This window comes from Artibeus jamaicensis, unplaced genomic scaffold (genome assembly GCF_021234435.1).
Source record: "Artibeus jamaicensis isolate MK-2021 breed Jamaican fruit bat unplaced genomic scaffold, CSHL_Jam_final scaffold_537, whole genome shotgun sequence".
Taxonomy (NCBI): domain Eukaryota; kingdom Metazoa; phylum Chordata; class Mammalia; order Chiroptera; family Phyllostomidae; genus Artibeus; species Artibeus jamaicensis.
The window spans coordinates 42,091,514-42,115,202 of record NW_026522047.1 but is presented as its reverse complement, the minus strand read 5'-3'; the positions used below and the strand labels follow the sequence as shown (position 1 = coordinate 42,115,202).

The following is a 23,689-nucleotide window of genomic DNA, read 5'->3' as shown; positions in this document are numbered from 1 at the left end:
CTGTTTCATTTCAAAGATGGTGAAACTGAGGCTCAGAAGAAGCAAGTGGCCTGTCCCAGGCTACACTGCCAGGTCATGACAGAGGTGGGATTAGAATCTGGAACCCTCTGAGTTGGGTGTAATGTGTACAGCTCTCTGAGTTGCCCGAATATCCTTGGGGTTGACCCATTTGACCAGGGGGCTGATGGTGCTCCTGAGCCTAGTAAAGAACAGACAAGGGGCTCTATCTGGGGTCAGAGGCTCAGCTCAGAACCGGGACTCAGGCCAAGTCTCGGGGTAGTAGCTGTGCCGATTCCGGCCATGCGCAGCAGGGGGCGTCCGTTGCCCACAGCCAGCCCGGCAGCGCCTCTCTTTCTCCCTCCCTCTTTCCCTCTCTCCCCCTCTCCCTCTCTCCCTTTCTCTCTCTCTCTGAAATGGGTGGAGTGGGCGGGATCTGTGTGCGGGGAAGGGTCTCGGGTCCAAGTCAGCTGAGACCCTAGACCCAGCCAGCCTCACTTGCACCTCAATATCAGCCCTTGCATTCTGCCGGGCTGTGTGACCCAGAAACAACAATCTCTTCTTTGGGCCTCTGGCTCATCCCTACGCAATGGGACCTCAGTGATGCAGAGGAGGATCGAGGGAGGGGAGACTTTTCTCCAGGAGCCTCCGGGAATCCCTTGTCTGGCGGCTTCCCCACCTCCCAGGCGCTTTGGAGAGCCAGCTGTGGTGGTGGCCACAACACTCAACTCGCATGCTCCAAGCCCAGGCGTAACTCTCACAATCTATCTGTCCCCGGCCCCTCTTGTGTGGGGGGCAAAAGCCCTCCGGAGGTGGGCCCCTCACCCTCACCCCATGCAGCCACCCCACCACCTCACTACTGACAAAGTGTTCCAGTGTCTCCAGGATGCAGGGCCACACCTTTGGTTAGCTGTTCCCTCCACCCCCAGAACCCTCCTTTCACTCCCAGACTCAGCAGGTGAGTTAGCTGCATGAGGGAGGAAGTCCAGCTCCTGAATCACAGAGTTCCGGCTGCACCCAGTGATTATCTGTTTGTCAGCCTCAGTTCCTTCTGTCCATCAACTGGGGCTAATTGTCCCGCTTTGCTGAATTCCGGGTAATGTGGGACTGGGTGGGTCAACAATTTAGACTGTTACTATCACCTGTCTAAAGTCACCAGGTGTTCATGGGAACTCAGGCAAGGAATTCAGGTTCTGGCCTGTCCCACGCTGGGCACCTCCTCATGTACTCTTGAGTCCCACATCTATTTAATGAACACTTACTTTATACTAAATACTGTTCCAGGCACGGAGAACCCATTGGGGAACATAACAGATAGAAGCCTTCATGGAGCTGATTCTCCAGTGAAGCAAGAAGTGGGAAGTATGTAAATTATCTTAAATTACAATCATGCAATTCCAAAGGGCAGTGGACCCTCAGAGCAAAGAGGGATCCTGGGTCGGACCCTGAAACAGGAATAGAGCATTAGTGGAAAAACGGGAGAAATCCATATCCCGAGCAGGGATTCAAACCCACACCCTCCGTCCTCCCTGTCCAGCTTGGTGCTTTCCTTCACCTTCAGAGTGCTTCTGCCATCTTCTTTGACTATCCTTCCCTCCCATAGCTCAATCCAGTCAGCCTCTCTGGGGTCCCTGACTATTTCCCTAAGACCCTTCCCCCACCAGGTTTCTGCAAGTCCCCAGAGGGTCAAGGCAATCCAAGAGGGCTTCCTGAAGGAGGAAGCTCCTAGGCAGCAGGGAGTGCTGAGGATTACCCTGTACAGCTTGTGATTTCCCAGTTAGTTTGCTCATCCTCAATTTTCGGAGGCATGAGGCTTAGGTGGGAAATCTATTCCCTCTGTTTTCCTCACACCCACCTCTGTCTTGATGACTGCATCTGGGCCTGAGCAGGGGGTGCTGCTGACCTCATCCTCCCACCTCAGGGAGGATGTGTTAGCTGAACCCTGACACGATAAAATAATAACTCAGCAGCCCCACGCCCAGCCAGAATCTAGGGCAACAAGCATCTCATACACATTATCTCAGAGTCCCTGCCTCAGCCCCTCGAGGAAGACGTTATTAGAGACTCCCCTTAGGTAGATAAAGAAACTTAATCCAGAGAAGAAATTCACCACCCGGAGACACACAGCAAATGACAGAACTGGGACTCGTCACCCCTCAGCCACTGCACTCTCCCTTCAATTCATTCTCCCTGTAGTGGCTAGAGGGCGCCTCTGAGAACCTGAGTTGAGTACAGCCCCCTTCTCTGCCCACAGCCCTCCAGGGCTCCCACCTCCCTAGCTGTAAAAGCCCAAGTCCTCCCCACAAGGTCCTTCAGGACCTGCCCCATCCCCTCCCTGCCCTCACCTCCTCCCCTCTTTTTCCTTGCTCCCTGTTCCAGACCTATGGGTATCCTCGATGTTCATTCAATATGTTAGGCACGGTCCTGCCCCAGGTCCTTTGCATAAGCTGTTCTTTCTGCTTAGGATGCTGTTTCCTGAAGATATTTATAGGGAATCTCTTTCACATCGGCTGAGGGTGAGGACAATGGAAGAGATTCCCGTTCACAGGCGAGTGAGAGGGTGAAGGTGATGTAGTGCTTTCTGCTCCCTTCACCCAAGCCCTTGGGGAAAGATCTTCAGCCCACCCCGCAGGTTATGGTGGCTGGGAAGCCCTACCCCCTACCTGGGCCTCTGTTCGTCATCTGTAAAACAGACAGGCAACCTCTCCCAAATCTATGCCACTGGTTTCTTACGCTTCCCACTTCCCGCATATCTATAATTGTTTCATATCCTCCTCTAAACCTGCTCACATTTGGAACATCAATAAATGTATTAGTTTTTTTAAGCCTTTTTTAAATCACAAAGGTGAAAAGATCAGCATCTCTTGCCATAGGTAGAAGGTGACTGAAAATACAATTTAATCTGAATCTCACCAGCTACTGCTGTCTTCAGAGCACTGGCCCTGTGGCACATACAGGGATTAGCAGATGGAAGAAGTATTACAGACCCCCCAGGACCCAGCTGAGACTAGAAAGAAGATGGAAATGCCATTTAAGAGGAGTCCCTCTGCACCTGGAGTTTGATGTCATTTCCTACCACATCAAGCTCCCCCTGAAGCCATGTTATTTCTTAACCAGAAGCCCACAGTACTTCAGGCAACGCCGGCCACAGGTTCTAGGACTTCACCCTCAAGGCAGACACCCCCGGACAGTCCACGCCAGACACTGTGCCTGTTCCATCGGCCCTGCTCCCTGTCTGTCTCTCTCACGACGCTCCAGGAAAGCCAGGCTATTGTCTACCTCGTTCCCTGGTGTGCCTCCAGCACCTTGAACAGCTCAGTATACAATAGGTGCTCAATAAGTGTTTATGAATGAATGAATACATTCATGTCTGCACCTCCTTGTGGTTGACAGAATAATGATCTCCCCCCAGAAAAGATGCCTGGTCCCAGTCCCCATAACCTGTGTGCCTGTCACCTCAGTAGAAGTGACTTGCAGATGTGATTAAGTTAGGGATCTTGAGATGGGGTCCTGGATTATCTGGGTGAGCACGATGCCATCACAAAGGCTGTGGCAGGAGCACCAGTGTCTGACAAGATGTAACAACAGACACCAAGAACCGCAGTGATACTGTTTGAGAGAGACTCAACTAGCCTTTGCTGGCTTTGAAATGGAGAAAGAGGCTGAGGACCAAGGGCGTGCAGGAAGCCTCTAGAAGCTGAAAAGGGTGAGAAACGCCCCCCCCCCCCCCCCGAGCCTTCAGGACTGCAATCCTGCTAACGCCTTGATTTCAGCTCAGGAGAGCTCCGGGTGGCACCCAGGGGGCAGAGTGGAGGTGTCAGGACCCTGGAGAGCTCCCCCCAGCCCCCCGGCCCACTCGTCCGCTATTTCCTAAATGCCTACTGTGTGCCAAGCATTGCTCCGGGCTCTGGGGATGCAACTGTGGAGAAAACAGACAAAAATCCATGCCCTCGTGGAAGTGACATTCCATTAGGGAAGATGCACAATGAATAATAGAATAGAACGCCTAACAAAACGGCGGGTGTAAGTTCTCTCATCAAAAAGGAAGCCGGTTGCCAGAGGAACAGGGTGCTCAGAAAGGCATCTCTGAGGAAGTGATGTGTGAGCAGAGCCCGAAAGGCGGTGAGGAGGGAACCACGTGCATACTGCTGGAAGAGTGTTCCAGGCAGGGGAAAGAGTATGTGCAAAGGCCCTGAGGCATTAACTCTGGAGAGCTGTCATTTTGGGGACAGATGGAGAGATGATGGAGGAGGACTGAGGCTTCTGTGAGCACATATCCAGTGCCCCCAGTGATTCCATTTTTAGCCATAATCTTTAGAGAAATACTTTTGCCAAGTGCATAAAAAGATGTGTAAAAGCTGTTCACAGCAGCAGTGTTCATAATATCAAAAGCCAAGAATTAACCTAAAAATTAATCAACAGGAGAACAAATAAATGAATGAAAGCATATTCAAATGATGGAATAGTGTGGAAATTAATTAATACAATAATAATTTCTAAGATTAACCGAGCACCTACTATGTGCCAGGCACTGAACTAAGCACTCTCTGTGATAACATTAAACCTCCCTTGGAAAGCCACCCTCGAAAGTAAGGGAGTGTTGTGCCCTGGGCAGCGTGGCCCTGTTGGCTGAGCATCGTCCTGCAGAGTGCAAGGTTGCTGGTTCCTCGTTTGGAAAGTGGGCAGCCTGCTTTTCTTAAATGCTCCCCTCACCCCAGACTGGGAAGTCTGTGGCCCTGACCTGTTCTGTCCGTTTCATCCTTCTTGCTAGGCAACACAGAGCTCTGGCCTCCCCTAGCTCCCGATTCATATTTAGATAATGTTTCCACCTCCCTTTCTCACCAATTCCCCCCACCATGCACCCCCTGGCTACCCTTTCCAAACCAAACTAGCCTCTGGATGAGGGTCCCAAAGCAAGCTGGCCCCTCCCCACCTCCTCACCCACCTCCTGGGAATAGCCATGCTTCCCCGATTCCATCTTTCCCATGTTCTAAGTACCTTCCTTGTGCTAGTTTGCTTAACTGTCAGCCAGTGAAGTGACTCTCTCATTGTCCCCATATAGATGAGGCGGAAGTGCCCAGGTCATACAGCAAGTGGTGGCCTGATGAGACTCACACCTGAAACTGCAGGGGGTCCCAGGCCAGGTGTCGTGTGACTGTGGGGAAGTCCCCTTCCCTCCCTGCTCCCCCCACCCCCACTCCCAGCCAGGCCGGGAGAAGTAAAGTCAGGATACACTTCAGCTGTGCCTCCCAGCTCTAAGTTGAATAGCTGGGGAAACAGGGGGCAGATGCCGGGTCCAGAAATGGAAGGATCCACCCGGTATAAAAAAGGGAGTACGGAGCTCAGAGAAGGGCAGTGCTAGGGAAGGTGCCCAGAGCATCTTAGATCCCTGCTACCAAAGATAGAAATAAAAATCAGGGGAGAGGAGAGAGGTAAAGAGAAGGGAGAGAGATGAGTAGGCAGGGTGGGAAGATGGTGGAGGGAGGGTTCAGATAAGGAGGAGCTGATAGAAGAAGGGGGTAGAGAGGGGGAGGGGGAGGGAGGCCAGACCACCCTCTCACCCTGTGACTCTTCGTAGAAGGGTATATGAGTCCTTTCATGGGGGAAGGGGAGAAAAGAAAGGAGGGGAGGAGTGAGGGAGACATGGTGGGGGGGAGAGCCAGGAAGAGTGTGGGGGGGGGAGAGCCAGGAAGCTGAGAGAGGAGGAGGGAGGCAGTAAATGAAGCAGGTGCCCCAAGAAGAAACAGAGGCAAGAGGAGGCCAAGACAGAGCGGGACAGACGTGCAGACGAAGACACAGACACACACGAGGGGTCAGAGATGGGCTGGGGTGAAGAGAGATGGCGAGACCCGTCACTGGGGCCTGGGAAAGACCAGGTTGGGGGGGGGGGCATTCAGATCATAGTTGTTTACGTTACTGGCTTATGTCCTTTCAGTGGTCATCATTGGGTGCCCAGGCAGGCCCAGGTGCTTTTGCCTCAGGTAGTTGCTGGAGCCCAGGAGTTCCCCCATAGACCACCCTCTACCTCTGGTGGTCAGGCTGGGCTGCAAAGAGTAGAACCAGTGGGGAGCCGTCCAGAGTCCAGAGAAGAGTAGGGAGGGAGGCTCTGGTCTGGGCGGGAGAATCAAGGCTGTACAGCAGGGGGGCCTGCAGCTGAGCATTAAGGATTAACAGGCAACCAGTTACTAGGTAGGAAGGGCTTTGGGGGAAGGGCATTCCAGGCAGTGGGCACAGACTGTGCAAATGCTCTGGGGCAGGACTGTGGCTGGCTTGCTGGAGGACCAGCAGGGAGGCTGGTGTGGCTGGAGCAGAGCGAGCAGGGGGAGAGAGGGAAGGCAGGAGGGCAGGGAGGGGATGGGAGGAGGTCATGCAGGGCCTTTCAGGAGGACCTGGTTTTTCACCCGGAGGGAAGTGGGAGCCCTGGAGGGCTGTGGGCAGGAAAGGCATGGATCTGACAGATTTTAAATCAATCATTCTGAATTCTCAACTGAGGTTGGTCCTTATGTGGTATTATTTGCAGGACTTTGTTACTTAAAATTTTCTCCAAGTGTGCATCAGCTAATAACTGAACAACGACAAGCAGAATCCAATTGATAAGTCTCCTACTCCAGCCCCAGCTGAGGCCGCTGACTTTGGGCCGTGAGGGCCTCCCTCTGGCAGGAACACTTAATCCTTTCCTGGGGCTGGGTACCCCACTGCTTCCCCCTCACCTTGAGCCTCTCTGGCACGAAGCCTGGCTTCTTCCCCGAACTCGTCCAGGAATCCTCAGCTCTGAAGGCCTAATTGTGCGTGAAATTCAATCGAATTATCAGGCCCCGATGAGCAATTTCCGAGATTATTTAGTTCAGTGAAGTAAATAATGGCATTAGCTTTCTCCTGCAAGCTCCTGGAGACCCCGCCCCCTATTTTAGTCCTGCCATCGAGTTGCCTACATCATTTTTTTGCCTGAGTGGTGAGAACCAAGGAGAGAGTGAGGGGCTCAAAGTCCTTCGATGTTAGCACCAGAGGGGTTCTTCACGCTTCCCTGCAGTTTGGGAAACTGAGGCCCAAAGCAGGACCTGCCTGAAGCCACACAGACAGTCAGGGTCTCTGGAATCCATTTCAACCTCTTCTGCCTTTTCTGCTGGCAAATGACAGCTGCATGCCCCTCCATGTCCATCCTTGGCTGTGCCGAGCAGACCCCAAATGCCAAACAAGAGTAACATGCAGAGTGGAGGTGATGGGGGTTCTGTCAGGCGTGAGTCCTAAGACATTCTCTTGTTAGGAGAGGAGAAGAGATGTTGATTAACTTTCTGCTATGATAAGCTAAGTATGCATGTTAAAAAGTATAAGGGTTACCATTCAGAGGACAAAGAGAATGAGTAATTTTAGTTCACTAGAGGGAATAAGAAAGAAAAAATGTGAAAATCCAACAAATTCAGCAGAAGGTTGAAGAAGAAAACAGGAATCAATGGGGAAAAGATCAATCATGTTGAACAGAAAACACAATAAAAGGTGACAGAAATATACCCAAATATGTCTGTAAGTACAATATATATAAATGGATTAAACTTACCACCTGAAAGACATGGAGCTCAGATTGGATGCACAGAAACAAGAACAAAGAAACAAAACCCATCTCTACAAGGTGGAGAAAAAGTAGGTTTACAGTTGTTTGTATGGAAAATAACACAATAATTAATAAGCAATAACACAGAAACAAGAATTGTTTCGTTAACTCACACCAGTGAACCTACTTTTGCCCCATCCTGTGTGTTCTTTTGATGACATGTACCTAAAACAGAATGCTACATCATCAAGAACTAAATGCCAAGGAAAATAGAAAGAGATGGATGGAAACCTGTAGACCAAAAGAGACTTACAGATGTATCCGTGTGTGTGGATCTAGTTTGGGTCCTGCTGTAGACGGTGGAAGGGATGCAAGTGTTGCTCAACATCCTCAAAAAAAAAAGTGATTCGTCACATCAACAAAACCAAGGATTAAAAGCGCATGATTATTTCAGCCCTGGCTGGTGTGGCTCAGTGGATTGCATGCCAGTCTGTGAACCAAAGCGTCACCAGTTCGATTCCCAGTTAGGGCACGTGCCTGGGTTGTGGTCCAGGTTCCCTGTAGGGGGTACATGAGAGCCTACCACACATTGATGTTTCTCTCTCTCTCTTTATCCCTCCCTTCATTTCACTCTAAAAATAAATAATTTTTTTAACAAATTAAAAAAATAAAATCATCTGGTTATTTCAATAGATGCAGAAAAAGCATTTGATAAAATTAAACATCCATTTATCATAAAAACTCTCAACAACAGAAGGAACTTACCCCAACATAATAGATGCCATATATGACCAGCCCAGAGCTAACGTCATACTCAGCGGTGAAAAGCTGAAGTTCTTTCTCTAAGATGATGAACAAGTCAAGGATGTCCACTCTCACCCCTATTATTAAACATAATAGTGAAGTGCTAGCCACAGCAATCAGCCAAGAAAATACATAGCATCCAAATGACAAAGGAAGAAGTAAAACTGTCACTATTTGCAGATGACATGATACTATATATAGAAACATTTAAAGAATCCACCAAAAAATGGACTTAAGAAAAGTTTTTTTTAAGATTTTATTATTATCTTTAGAGGGGAAGGGAAGGAGAGAAATATCAATGTATGGTTGCCTCTCATGTGTCCCCTGCTGGGAACTGGCCTGCAACCCAGGCATATGCCCTGACTGGGAATCAAACCATGATACTCTGGTTCACAGGCCTGTGCTCAATCCACTGAGCTACACCAGCCAGGGCTAAGAAAAGATTTTAGTTAAGTAGCATGATATAAATTTAATATATGGAAATCTATAGTGTTCCTCCATACTAATAATGAACAATCAGAAGAAATTAAGAAAACAGTCCCATTTACAACTGCATCAAACAGAATAAAATATCCAGAAATAAACTTAACTGAGGAGGTAAAAGACCTGTACTCAGAAAACTGTAAGATGTTGAGGAAAGAAATTGGAGCAGATACAAATAAATGGAAGCGTATACAGTGCTCCTGGGTTGAAAGGAGTAATAACATTAAAATGACCAAACTACCTAAGCAATCTACAGAGTCAGTGCAACCCTTATCAAAATGCCAATAACATTTGTCTCAGAACTAGAACAAAGAACCGTAAAATTTATATGGAACCACAAAAGACCACAAGTAGCCATAGCAATTCTGAGATGAAGAACAAAGTTGAGGTATCATACTTCCTGATTTCAAACTATACTACAAAGCTATGATAATCAAAACGATATGGTACAGACACAAAAAGAGACACATAGCTCCATGGAACAGAATAGAGAGCCCAGAAATAAGCCCATACCTATATGGTCAGCCTACAACAAAGGAGGCAAGAATATACAAGGGGTAAAGACAGTCTCTTCAATAAACAGTGCTGGGGAAACTGGGCAGATACATGCCAAAAAATGAAACTGGCCCTGGCTGGTGTAGCTCAGTGGGTTGAGCACAGGCCTGCGAACCAGAGGATCGTGGTTCGATTCCCAATCAGGGCACATGCCTGGGTTGCAGGCCAGTTCCCAGCAGGGGATGCATGAGAGACAACTATACATTGATATTTCTCTTCCTTTCTCCTTCCCTTCTCCTCTAAAGATAAATAAATAAAATCTTTAAAAAATACTTTAAAAAATGAAACTGGACCACCTACATAAAAATAAATTCTAAATTAATAAAAGACTTAAATGTTACACCTGAAACCATAAAACTCCCAGAAGAGGCTCTGACTGGGTAGCTTAGCTGGTCAGAGCATCATCCTGATACACCCAGATTGTGGGTTTGGTCCTTGGAAGTGACTAATGAGTGCATAAATAAGAGGAACAACGAATTAATATTTCTCTCTTTCTCTCAAATCGGTAAATAATTTTAATCTCCTAAAAGAAAGCATAAGTAGTAAACTCTTTGATATCAATCTGAGTGATATCTTTTTGGCCTTGTCCCCTCAAACGAGAGAAACAAAGCAAAAATAAACAAATGGACTTCATCAAGCTAAAAAGTTTTTGTGCAGCAAAAGAAACCATGAACAAACAAAAAGACAATCTACTGAGTGGGAGAAGACATTCATAAATGATACATCTGATGGGTTGGTATCCAACATATATAATAAACTCAGTAACAAAACAAATAAACAGTGTGATCAAAAACTGGGCAGAGGACGTAAAGAAACATTTCTCCAAAGGGGACATACAAATGGTCAACAGACACATGAAGAGATGTTCAAGGTCACTAATTTTCAGGGAAATGCAAATCAAAACCACAATGAAATATCACCTCGCACCAGTCAGAATAGCTATCATCAATAAATCAACACATGCTCTTCCTCGTCAGTGAGGCAGCTGAGCAGCCTCCCCAGCGGGCGCAGAGAAGCAGGTCTCTGTGAAGACTGACGGGCAAGACCATCCCCCTAAAGGTCAAGCCCAGTGATACCTCTGAGAATGTCAAAGTTAAATCCAAGACAGGGAGGACATCCAGCCCGATCGGCAGCATGTGATGGCCACGCTCCTCTGCGGGGAGGCATCATGGAGCCCTCCCTCTGCCAGCTCACCCAGAAGTGCAACTGTGACAAGGTGATCTGACCCACGTGTCGTGCCCACATGCACCCCTGTGCTATCAACTGCCCCAAGAAGAGATGCAGCCACACCAGCAACGCGCACCCCAAGAAGAAGGTCAAATGAGGCCCCTCCTCGGCCCACGAGGCTGCCTCCTGCCCAAACCCAGGGCACTGGGGCCTCGATAAAGCTTTCCTTTCATTGACTGGGACAAAAATCAAGTACATCGTCAAACAAGTGTTGGCATGGACGTGGAGAAAAAAGAAACCACGTGCACTGTCGGTGGGACTGCAAATCGGCCACCGTGGAAGAGAGCATGGAGGGTCCACAGGAAAACTAAAAACAGAGCAATCATACAACCCAGCTATGCCACTTCTGCATCTTAATCTCAAGAAAATAAAAACACTAATTTGAAAAGATACATGCATCCCTGTGTTCACTGCAGCATTATTTACAATAGCTGAGATATGAAAGCAACCGAAGTATCCGTTGATGGGTGACTAAGTAAAGATGCGGCCCTGACCGGTGTTGCTCAGTTGGTTGGGTGTTGTCCTGCAAAGTGAAAGGTCACCAGTTGGATTCCTGAGTAGGGCACATGCCTGGGTCGGAGGTGCGATCCCTGGTTGCGATCCCTGGTTGGGGGTGTGTAACAGGCAACCAACCCATGTTTCTGTCTCACATTGATGTTTCTCTCCCTCCCTTCCCCTCTCTCTAAAAATAAATAAATAAATCTTTCAAAAAACATTGGTACATATCTTTTGCATAATATTCCACTTGGTGTGTGTGTGTATATATATATATACACACACACATATATATACAGTAGAATATTATACAGCAACAAAAAAGAATGAAGTCTTGCCATTTGCATCAACACAGATGGACCTACAGGCTATTATGCTAAGTGAAATAAGTCATCCAGGGAAAGATAAATACTGTATAGTTTCACTTATATGTGAAATCTAAAAATAAACCCAAAACACACATACATAGAAACAAAAAACAACAAAAACAGACCAAATAGGTGAGGGAATGAATGGAAAAGGTGAAATAATGTCAGCTGCATTTTGATAACTTGTTATGGTGAGCGAAGGCAGGGAACTGCCGTGGTGGCTGCACACAGTAGGGACATTGAGAATGTGAGCTTCCCTTCAGTTCAGGCCTGGGTAGAGGTCTGAGGTCGGGACTGTGGCCCCTCAAGGAGGGAGTCTCAAGTACCGACTGGGGGATGGGGAGGGAGCAGGTCAGAGCTACAGATACAAGGACTAGGGTGCCCCAGGAGGACAAGCAGGGCGCAGGCTGGCAGCCTCTCGCAGACCTCTTCCTCTTCCTCTCCCTCACCATCTCCCTTTCTCTCTCTTTCAGTTTCTCTCCAGCTTAACATCACATAAATTTATTATGTTAAATCTCCAGAGGTCAGGAGCCTGACATAGGGCTAAAACCCAGCTGTGGGCAGATCTGGCTCCTTCCAGAGGCTCCAGGGAGAACCTTTACCTGCCCCTTCCGCTTCTAGAGGCGCCGCATCCACAGCTCGTGGCCCTTCCTCTGTGTTCACAGCTGGCCACTAAGGATCGAGCCTTTTTCACGTGGTCTCACTCCAATTCTTTGCCTCCCTGGTTACAAGGACCCCTGTGACTGCCCTGGGCTCCTCTGGATAACGCAAGAGAATCAGTTTATCTTAATGTCAACTGATTAGCAACCTTCAAGCAACTGAAACACGTGGGAAAATTCTTTATCATGCCACAGTAGTCCTCCTCCCTTCTCTCTTTCCAGAGTGGCTTCTACTCATCCTTCAGATCTCTGCTTGTGTATCACCTCCTTCAGGAAGCCCATCCTGATTCTCCTCTGGTCCCCACTGCTATCTGTGTGTTCCCATCAGAGCCCTTACCATTCTGTGTGGGTTACCTGGTGATGTGTCTATGACCCCTGCTGGACTAAGTCCCAGAGAGGTGTGTCTTTTCCCTGCTGTGTCCTCAATACCCAGCACAGGGCCTAGCACACAGGTGGTGCACAGTAAATGCTTGTGGTCAGCAGGATTTGAAGGCTGCTCTACTCAGGTCTGTAAATAGCCAGCCTAAGGATGATAAACATAGTAAGAGGAAACACATGGACTCCGTAACTAGTCAGTGGGTGGGCACTGGTGGCTTGGGGGCCCCTCCACCCGGCCGGATTGGCCGGCCTGGTTCTGCCTAGCTCAGCACAGTGCCTCCCACCCCTAGCGGCTCCTTTGGCGTCCTCGTTAAAGCAGGCCTTTAACTTAGGCAGGTGCTGCCAATTCTAATTGATTGTCTGTATATCCCAGGGGGTCTGGGGTGGGGGGTGTATGTACTCAAGTTCCCAAGGTCAGCAGCTGGGCCCGGGCCAGGCCACAGCAAGCAGGAGGGGCTACTCCAGGAAGGGGAAATAAGGCCTGAAGGATGGAGTCTGCCTTTGGTGCTGGAAGGGGCCTGCCGGCCACTTGTCCTCCCCTCTCTGGTCCTCCAGCCTGGGGCAGCCACTGACCTGCAGGCACATGAACACATGCAAACGAACCCACAGCCACAGACCAGGCAGAGGTGCAGTGTAGCATGGTGATGAGATGGGTGGGCACATCAGCTCTGTGCCTCAGTCTTCCTGCCTGCAGAATGGGGTTGTAACAGTACACGCACACACCTTGGGCTTCTGGGAGAATGAAATATAGTTAGAAAATGCTTCACATGGGGCCCAGCATATACTCAGTGTCCTCCAGTGCTTATTATTTATGTACTCAGCAAGCACTGATCACCTACTGCATGCCAGACGGAGCAGTTACAGCCGGGAACAGGGTATGCACAAATTCCTCCCCTGGGAGCTGCTATCTGAATGGGGTGGGGGACAGAGCGAAACTAACAGACACACCCACCACCTGCAGAGGCAGTTTCTACAATGATCTGCCGTTACTCCCGCTTCACAGAAGGGGTAAATGAGTCTGAGATGAGAAGGACATAGATTTGTTTGTGGTCACACAGTTTCTGCAACATTCTGCGCTGTGTGGCCCCAGGGCCTTTGCTCTTGCTGTCCAATTGCCAGGCTCCCTTCCCTCTCTTCAAGTTTCTGTTCTCACAGAAAGCACCACCTCCTCAGGATACACCTTCTGCTCCCTCCCTCACTTGGGGTCTCTGATTCCTTGAAGCTCTCTGGGAGCTTCTTTCATTAAACATCTGTTGTAGATGTCACCAAGTTCCCAGAGCCTGGAACACAGTGGGTGCTCAATAAAGGCGTATTCACTGAAAGCACCAGCATTCAGGCTCAGCCCTGGGATGCACCCCCCCCACCCCCGAGAACCTGCCAACTGGCAGCTGGGGAAGGCCAGGCTGGGGTCGTCCACCTCCCTGCTGCGCTCCAGGCTGTCCCCACATTAGCCACCACGATGCTTCCAGCTTCCAGTTCTCCCTAGAGAGGCCTCATTACTGCTCCCTGACAGCCTGAGAGGCAGAAGGCTGCAGCCTCCTGGGTTTTGAAATCAACACTAAATCAAAATCAGTGCCTCCTCCACACGGACACCCTTGGGCTTGGATCTTGGGTTGTGAGGCCCCAGGGCACCTGCTGTCACTTTAAGCCCTTTCTTCGTGAACCGAAGGGGTGGGTGACAGACTTTGGAGCAGTTTGGGGTTTGCCCAAAGCATTGAGAACTGGTAATAGCTGTCATCGGGATAATGACTTTAATTATTATTTAATAAAAGCACGTTTAGCAGCATCTACTTTGGTGAGCGTTTCCACTGTTCACGGCACTTTTTAAAACACTTTTGTCGTTCCCACGTGCCCCTCCAGTGACCCCTGGCTTTTCTGTCCATGCTCCCTGTCCCCACTTCTTCTCGTGTCCCCTCCAGGATCTGCTGCAATGAGTCTCTCCTGCCACCTCCCCCCACACCAGCGTCCTCCACACACCAGGACCCTGTTCTGGGAAGGATGCCAATGGCAGGGGCACCTTGGGGACCACCAGGGCAGACAGAGGGGGCAGCTGGGCCCCCTCCCTGTACCAGGAAAAGACGCCACCATCTTCGCTTGCAAGGGGAGAGCTGGGGAGCCTGGCTGTGGCCGTCCTGCACCCTGGGGAGTCACAACGGGTGGGGAGGCTTTGCTTCCTAGGGGCTATACAGACAGGGTCAGAATTGGGCGGGTCTCCCAACTTTAGGGGCCCTGGGTGGTCTATACAGCCGGGGCAGAGGCGATGGAGAGTTGGGTGGGGGAACCTACTACGACTCATAGCAGGCGAGGGGACCAGTCCCAGACACACCTACCTCAATCTGGGACTCCAAGCCCCATGGCCGAGGCCCATCGTCCTCGTTCCAACCTGGTCAGTTAGATCTGTCCCCTGCCTGAGCCCCCCTTCCCAGGGGTTTGTTCACCTACTATCCCTGGAACCTCCCAAGAAACAGCGCTGCCTCTGTGTCCCTAGTTGAGGTTTGCCAGCGTTGCCCAGAGACGGTGGGCAGCAAGCAGGCAACTGCTCTTGCACGCAGCAGACCCCTGCTCACCCAGCCCCCTGGAACCCAGGCCCAGGACAATAAACAGGCGGGTCCTAGGAGGGGGGTAGGCGGAGCTGGGGCCTTGGGGACGTGGGAACAAGGCGACTTGAGGTCGGTGTGCAGAAAGAGGTCCTGAGATCAGACGGGGGCTCCAAGAGGGGTAGCACTGGGCGGGGATGGGGGACACAGGGAGGGGCGGGGCCTCTGAGGGGGCGAGGCCGCAGAGGGGAAGGAGCCTAAATGAGGAGAGGCACCTTAGTTCTCCCACGGCGGCTCCAGAGAGAGGCCACCCATTCTCCTCGGCTTCTGGCTCGTGCCAGGAACAGGTGTGGGGGGTTCTGAAGGCAGGAGAAGGGACACAATCCATTTCGGAAGTGAAGTGACATCGGCCTCACCGCTATAAATATGGACACAGCTGACTGGGGGGTGGAGGGGATCGGAGAGAACCTGGAGGACCCTAGAAGCAGGGGGTGGGGTGAGGGATGGGGGGCGACCCTGAGACCTGGGGATGTGGTCAGGTTTCTGGATGGACATGAAACCCAGTGACAAGATACACTCCGGACCCTGGCGTCCTGGGGCCCCGGGGGAGGGCCGAAGGAAGGCAGGCCTCCGCGTGTCCTCAACCTTTCTGAGCCCCGCGTCTGGCCAGCTCCCTTTCTCCCAGAACCCCGTCCGTTCCCGAGCGCCCCTCCCTCTTCTGAGCCTCCTGCCTTCTCTCAGCCCCGCCCATTTCGGGGCCCCGCCCCCGCTGGGTCCCCACCCCTCTCCCAGCGCTCCCCTGCTGAGATTCCAGCCCTCCCTGAGCCCCCTTCCCCTCTGAATCTCCTGCTCCCTCCTCCCCTCTCTCAGCACCCCCTCCCATTCAGCGCCTTCAGAGGGGGTGGCCCGGGACGCCCTTTTCCTGAGAGAAATGTGACATTTTGGCTGGTGGGGATCAACCTGACTTCCTCATCTGTGGCAGCACCCTCGTATTTTGTGATATGAGGACCGGCCAGAACCTCTGAGGTTCGGCCCTCTGGCCCCCGCAGCCCGGTTACCCAGCAAACGTCTGCAAACAACGCCGACCTGGACACGCAGTCCTAGGCTGGGCCCCGCACTGGAAACGTGCGGGAAAGACCCGCACCCCTCCACACCCCCACCCTCTCAAGCCCCAGCACAGACCTGGCCACCTCACTTCCCATCCAGGAGCCAGTTTTGAAATAAGGGATGAGTAGAAATTCTGACATTATTCATTCATCTGTTCATTCATTCATTTTTTTCATGAGCTTTGCATTTTTTAAATTTTATATTTATTGATTTTAAAGTGAGAGAGAGGAAGGGATAGAGAGAGAAACACTGACTTGTTCTTCCACTCATTTCTGCATTCATTGGTTGCTTGTTATAAGTGCCCTGATCAGGGACTGAACCTGCATCCTTGGCTTATCCTGATGTTGCTCTAACCAACCAAACTGCAGAGACAGGGCTCATTCATTCATATTATTCAACAAATATTTCATGAGCACCTAACTCTCTTCAAGTTTGTGCTGGGGGCCCGGGATATAGCCCAAATGTAGTCCAGTGGACTGTGATGGGAAAATAGGTAGCTGTGAGGGTCAGGAAACTGGTGGGTCCGGCAAGACTTCTGCAGAAGGTGTCATCTAAACGGAGAGCTTATAGGTTGAGGGAGGGTGTTCCCGGCACAGAGACCAGCAAGTGCAAAGGCCCTGAGGCAGCAGACCCTGGCTTTGATCCCAGCTTTGCCATTTATTTGCTGTGTGATCCGGACAAGGGATCGACTCTTCCTGAGCCTCGCTTTCACGGTACTCAAGCTGAAGGCCCAGAAAGGCACCTGGAACACCATAGACACCCCATAAGCATTTGCCAAAAGTTGATGAGGAAATTGAGGTTCTAGACGATTGTCGTGAAACGGAAGGCTCGTGGCCCCTGTCTGGGTAAGCAGGTTGGGGCAGCTTGTGACCTTTTCCTGGTGCGCCCTCCCCCCACCATGGGCCCCTCTCCCCCTGGCCCACCAGCCCTCCACCAGCTGTCCCTCCATGTGCGCCTCGGTCTGTCAAGGGCAGGCGCCTGTTCCGGAACACCTGATGCCTCGCTTCCCAGGGATTTCAGAAGAGTAGACGTGCGGAAGTTCAGCTGCTTCACTGGCTTAACCCTGGAGCCTGGGCGCCGGGTCCTCAGAGGCCCAATGCCGTCCCTCTTGACCCTGTCGAGAACCCTGGCACTGCTCCCAGCCTTTGCTGGAAAGACCCCACTTCAACTCCTAGCCCCTGTGTTGCCTGGATGTGTGGCCTGGGGAAAGTTAGACAACATCACTCGCTGGTCACCACCACAGCCAATGATAATGCCAGTGCATGTCTGTGCCTGGGCCGTGTTTGGGGCCTTTCTATAAATAAACTCTGTCTTGTAGCAGGAATCTGAGTTCTCAAGTACTGTTGACTCTATTTCACAAGAAATGGAAACTGAGGCACAGAGCAAGGTTATGTAATTCACACGGTGAAATAATCTAATCAGTAATAACCCACATAAAGCATATTGCGCGTTCACTCTTTGACTTCTTTGTATGGACTAGCTCATTAAATCTCCCCAAAACCAAATGAGGTTGTGGGAAATGTTAGCAGAGGTCTCTTACAGAGGCGCAAACCAAGGCCCAGAGAGGTTAAGCAATCGGCCCCAAGTCACAAAACTGTATAAATGGGACCCACCGGGACACTCCACCAATAGGGCCGCTGTTGTCACCGCTGCTCTTATGTTATTTTTGTTCTTCTACATGTTAAGAAAAGTTATCTAAAACTTGGACACAAAGGACAAGAGACTACAGCATGTGATTTTTTGAAAAATGTTTTATTTATTCATTTTAGACAGAGGAGAAGGGAGGGAGAAAGAGGGGGAAAATCATCAGTGTGTGGTTGCCCCTGATGCACCCCCAGCTGAGGTCCTGGCCCGCAACCCAGGCACATGCCCCGACCCCTTGGTTCCCAGGCTAGTGCTCAATCCACTGAGCCACACTGGCCCATGGACAGCATGTGATTTAAAAAATATATATTTATTTATCTTTAGAGAGGGGAAGGGAAGGAGAAAGAGGGAGAGAAACATCTACATGGAACCGAACCCAAAACCCAGGCGTGTGCCCTGACCCGAAATCAAACCGGTGACCTCTCGCTTTGTGGGTCAACACCCAACCCACCAAGCCACATCAGTGGGGCTGCAGCACGTGATTTCAAAGTTCCGGGGGGTGCTATCCAGCAGGACCACCATTGATTATTTCGTTCTTACAGCGCCATTCCATGCTGGACCGCCGGCCACTTGAGACTACGTCAATTTAAATTGAAATCAATTAAATGAAATAAAGTTAAAAATCCAGTTCCTCACTCATACAGCCACAGTGTAAGGGCTCAGTGGCCTCATAGCTGGTGGCTGCTGTACCAGAAAAGCACAGATTGCGAACACATCCATCATCACGGAAGTTCTATCGGACCAGGTGTCTCTAGGAGAAAGCACCTCTACTTGAATTTGCTCTTTACCATCAGGTTAGAGCCCAGGCCCTGGAAAGTTAGTTACCTTGTAGATTTCTGCCTGGTACAAAAGAGAGACCCTATTAATGTGCCACATGCAGGATGTCTTGCGTTTGTATGGTAGCCTAAGCTTATCCTAACATTCTTAAAGAAAAACCCTGATACATACCTAGTCCTGCACATGCTCTTAGGACCAGTGTTATCGTTGAACTTGTTCCTGTGAGTTAATCATTGACACGTGTTTACTCTGTTGGGAAGAGTCATGTTTTCAACTTGCTGAGAACCATCTGCTGCAAATGAGGAAACTGAGGCCAGCTCCCTACCTCCCCCCCTCCCCAGTCCAGGAGCAGGTCACTGCACTCCAGGCTCCGTACATCCAGACACCTCTGCCCAGCTCCAAGAAACAGCTCCAAGAACCTGTCTTCCTCCCATGGTGGCAAAGAACCAGGTCAGCCAACCGCTGGGACATCAAAGGGAATCTATAAATACAGCTGCAGGAGGAAAAATAGACACTTTTCTAGCTCTCCCCAGCCTTGCCTCTCTCCCACTCCGAATCTTTCCTGGCTAGGCACCTACTCCAGTAGCTGCTGGGCCAAAGCCCCCAACTCCAGGTTCCCTATTGGAAAACAGTGGAGGAAAGCAGCTGGTAGAGCCTCAGTTTACTCCCAAGAGTTCAACTTCTGCTCTTGCCTCCCCTGTCAGGTGTCTGAGGGGCATCACAGGGCTTGTCTCTGGGAGGCACAGATGAGATTTTTAGCCCAGAGGTGAAAATTATGGATTTGTTGGAAACTTCAAATCCCAAAACTCTGGGATTTTCCTTCTCTTAGGAAATACTGAGGACTTTTACATTGTGTTGAGCACTGGGAAGCTGGCAGGACCGAGGCAGACAGTTCAGACTTAACCAAGGCAGTCAGGAAAGCTTCCTGGAGGAGGTGACATGAGCTGAGCCCAAATGAGAAAGATGGGAGGTGAAGAGCCAGGTTGGAGAGGGGGCTGAGGGGAAGAAGTTCCGAGTCCTCCTGGGTTCTTCCCTCTTCCTCACTCCCCAACTCCTGTGTCTTTGCACCCAAAATGCCTCTCAAGTCCTCCTACCGCTCTCTACCTCCGCAGCCCCTGCCCTGGTCCAGGCCCGTGTCACTCCCCTAATGTAGTCGCCTTCTCCCTGGTCCCCATGAGCCATTCCCGTCCAGGATGCATCATTCTCCACAAGGCAGCCAGAGAGAGCTTTTTAAAAACTAAGCCAGATCATCTCACTGCTCACTATAAACTCTCCAATCATCAGCTCAGTCTCGGTCACTGCTATGTCCCCAGCACCGCCCAGAGCCTGGTACACAGCAGGTGCCCAATACCGTCAGCTGAATAAATAGGTCGATGAGGGTCAAGACCCATGCACTCAGCTCTGCTCCCTGAAGATGTTGGAGGTTTGGCAGCTGGAGCGGAGCTTGCCCAGGAAGGGCGAGAATGCTACAGGGAGCGCGGGTGCAGAGCTGTGAGCTCAGCACCTGCCAACAGCACCTCCACGCGCACGCTGCCGTCAGCATCACTTGAGCCACTAACCCTGGTGGCAATGAGGGACTTGCCACTGCTGAGGTCATTCACACACCCTCTCCACTCTTGACGTCTGGTTTTTCCTTCATAACAGTTTCTCTTTTCGTTTTTAAATTGCAGTAAACTATATATAATAATACTTACCATTTTAGCCATTTGTAATGTACAGCTCAGTGGCATTAAGTACATTCACATTACTGGGCAACCATCCCCACTGTCCACCTCCAGAACCCTCGTCTTTTCCCAGCTGGAACTCTGTCCCCACTCAACACTCCCCCTCCCCCGGCCCCTGGCTCTCATCATCCACCTCCCTGTCTCTAGGGATCTGACTCCTCTTGGGACTTCCTATGAGTGGAGTTACACAGTATTTGTCCTTCTGGGGCTGGCTTATTTAACTGAGCATAATGTCCTCAAGGTTCATCCACATTGCACCACGCGTCAGAATTTCCTTCCTTGTTAAGGCTGAGTTCCATTGTCTGGGTGGACCACATTGTGTTTATCCATCATCGGTCCATGGACACTTGGGCCGTTTCCACCTTTTGGCTGTTGTGGATGATGCTGATATGAACAGAGGTGTGCGAAGATCTGTTCCCGACACACAAGCGTCTATTCCAATTGTCTGTTTTTGCTTCTCTGTTGACAACGCCCTAAACAATGTCCAGGGTGTCAAAGCCCCTCACAAATTCCAAGGAAGGATGAGGAAGAAATGTGGAACCTCAGAACCTTGAAGGAAGTGAGAAGGAAACCCATCTTTATTAAGCACCTACTATGTGCCAGGCCCTGGCATCTTTTGAAACATCCTCGCATTAAGCGATTTGCTCCAGCTGGAGCGTGGCACGGCTGAGGTTTGGAGCCCAGCCTGCAGAGGGCACACCTCTTCCACCACCTGCTTGCTTGCCTCTAATGAGAGGTAGCTCACCACTCCATCACTGATCCAAAAATGAATTAAGAAGACAATCCGAGTCCTGCCTGGTGTGGCTCAGTGGGTTGGGCCTCATCCTGCAGATCGAAAGGTCACCAGTTCCATTCCAGGTCAGGGCACATGACTGGGTTACAGGCCAGGTCCCTGGCTGGGGGTGTGCAAGAGGCAACCCATTGATGTTTCTCTCCTTCCCTCCCTCCCTCCCTTTCTGCCCCCTCTGAAAATAAATAAGTAAATTCTTTTATTTTAAAGGTAATCTTAGAAGAAAAAACTGGGGTGACAAAGAACTGCCCTTCCCTTCACTTGGAATGGTCAGAAAAGGCCTCTTGGAGAAAGGAACAGTAGCCAAGCACAGGCATCTGCCAGAGCAAGAGGGGCAGCCAGTGCAAAGACCCCAAGGCTGGACTGAGGAACAGAGAGGAGGCAGGGGTCTGTGTGGCTGAAGCAGAGTGATGGGGGAAGTGTGAGAGCAGGTGGGCCCTGGAGAGATTTCCAGATGAAGGGGGCACAGGACAGGGGCCCAGCCTAGGCTCCTAGACACACGCAGGAGACAGAACTACCACATGGCCTTTCCTACAGCTGCCTCTGCCCTCCAGCCTCCACTCGTGCTCATGTCCCTGAGATCCCTGGATAACATTTACTGAGTACCTACTGTGTGCCAGGTTGTTCCAGGCAACGGGAATCCAGTAGGGAACAAAATGGAGCTGTGGGAGAGACAATATACAATGTTTGTTTCTGAAATATAAAACAAAAACGAAGCAGGATAAGAGAAAAGGATGGGGCGCTGCTGCAGGCGCAGAGTGTAGGTGTTGCTGCAGGTGCAGAGGTCAGGGTGGCCTCCCTGCAGAGGTGACATTTGAGCTGCAACTTGGAGGAAGAGAGGGGCCGCATGGAAATCTGTGGGGAGAGCATTCTGGGCAGAGAACAGCAAGTGCAAAGGCCCTGGGGTAGGGCAGGCTTGTACAAAACTACAGGCTCAGAGACATCCTCAAACCCCTAACAGCTGCACCTCCCTCATCCCCAAGTGATGCTGCCTCCCTGAGGAAGAGGCCTCCCTAGATCCTCAGTACTTCCAGATGACAGTGGCACCCATAATGGGGCTGAAGCAGTGAGGAAGATAGGGGGCATGAAGGAAGTCCCTGAGACCCCACTCACTCAGCCCAGTTCTCAAGTCATTTGCCTTAAAAGACTTCCAAGATACAGAGTCCCTGAGCCCACGGAAATGAGTATGGGACTCCCATTACAGCTCCATTTCCTGACTCTGAGTGGTGAAGCCATTTCTCTCTGGGCCTCAGTTTTCACACCTGAAAATGGGATAATAACAGCAGCTTTGTTCTAGAATCGTGGGGCTGCATACAGTAGATGCTCCATAAGTGTTTGCTCATCATTATAATCATGAATGTATGCACAATATGGGATATTTTCTGGGCAGCAGGCCCAGGGGCGCTGTGCAGCCTCTGGAAAGGTTCGCACCGTCCCTGTGCACCAGTTACGCCCAAATCCTCCAGGAGCTCCAGAAGGGTATTTGAACTTGGGAGCCAACCCTAGAGACAACCCCCCTTCCCCAGTGAAGAGGCAAGGGTCAAAGGGCAGGGTCAGGGAAGGGTAAGGACTATGACGCACACACAAACCTACCCCTCCACCCCGCCCCCCAACACAGACCATAGACTCCAGGCTGTTAGTTCTGTGGAAGGACCAGCTGGGCGGATTTAGCCGGTGCATCTGCCACTCGAGCAGCTGCCGTTCTGGCGCGCAGGGCGGGCGGTGTGGGGGGGGGGGGGCGGATTGGTTGGAGGGGATTTGAGACTAGGGCAAAAATCTGTCCGCGGAGAATTGCGTCTGCGCCGCCCAGCTGCCAGCTCAGGCTGGGGGAACACCCCAAATCCGCCCGGACCCCGGCCCCTTCCCTGCCGCGATTGCCCCCACGTGCCTTTGGGGGAGGGGGCGTCGGGAGGTCCTGACGTCACAGGATGGATCTGCCAATCGGGGCCGTCCTTCCTGAGCCCCCAAGGGGATTCCCGGACCACAGCAGGAACCTGGGGCGCGACCCAACATTGAGGATGCCCAACCTGGGTTTAAAGGCTGCCGGCACCTGGCTGGGGAAACCGAGGCTGGGACCTGCCTGAGAGGAGACGGGACCTTGAGTGCCGCTGCCCAGGAGCCAGGCTCCAGCAGTGCCCAGAGAGGGGCAGGGATTGACGGGAGTCACACAGCGAAGCAGAGGGACAGCGAGTACCGATGGGTGGCGCGCAGGCAGCGGGCAGGGTTTCCCTTCCCCGCTGGTGCCAGGCACCGGGGACTGTTTCAGCCTCATACCATCTCGGGGTCCCCGAAGGCCCTATGGTCCCCTCCAGGTCTCCCCCGGCCCCCTCCTACCCCACGCCGCAGCCCGGCCGCGTCGGGCTGAAGGTGTTAGGGGCCGTGGGCGCCCTCAAAACCCGCACTGGATTCCTCCCGGGTCGGAGCAGGACGGCAGCGCAGTGCTGCTCAACCAGCAGCTCAGATGGGGAAACTGAGGGCCAGAGAGGCGGAACTTAAATTTAAAATCACGCAACTAAGAAGGTGCTGCTGGCTTTGGTGACCTCTGGCAAGGCCCTGCCTGGGCCTCCTTGGCTTACCCGGAGGGGAAGCTGTGAA

General features: G+C 51.3%; 1 pseudogene; it reads left to right on the top strand.

Annotated features, from left to right (window-relative positions):
• Positions 1-7,564: 7,564 nt before the first annotated feature.
• On the top strand, positions 7,565-10,712 carry LOC119063711 (ubiquitin-60S ribosomal protein L40-like; annotated as a pseudogene).
• The last annotated feature ends 12,977 nt before the right edge of the window (positions 10,713-23,689 follow it).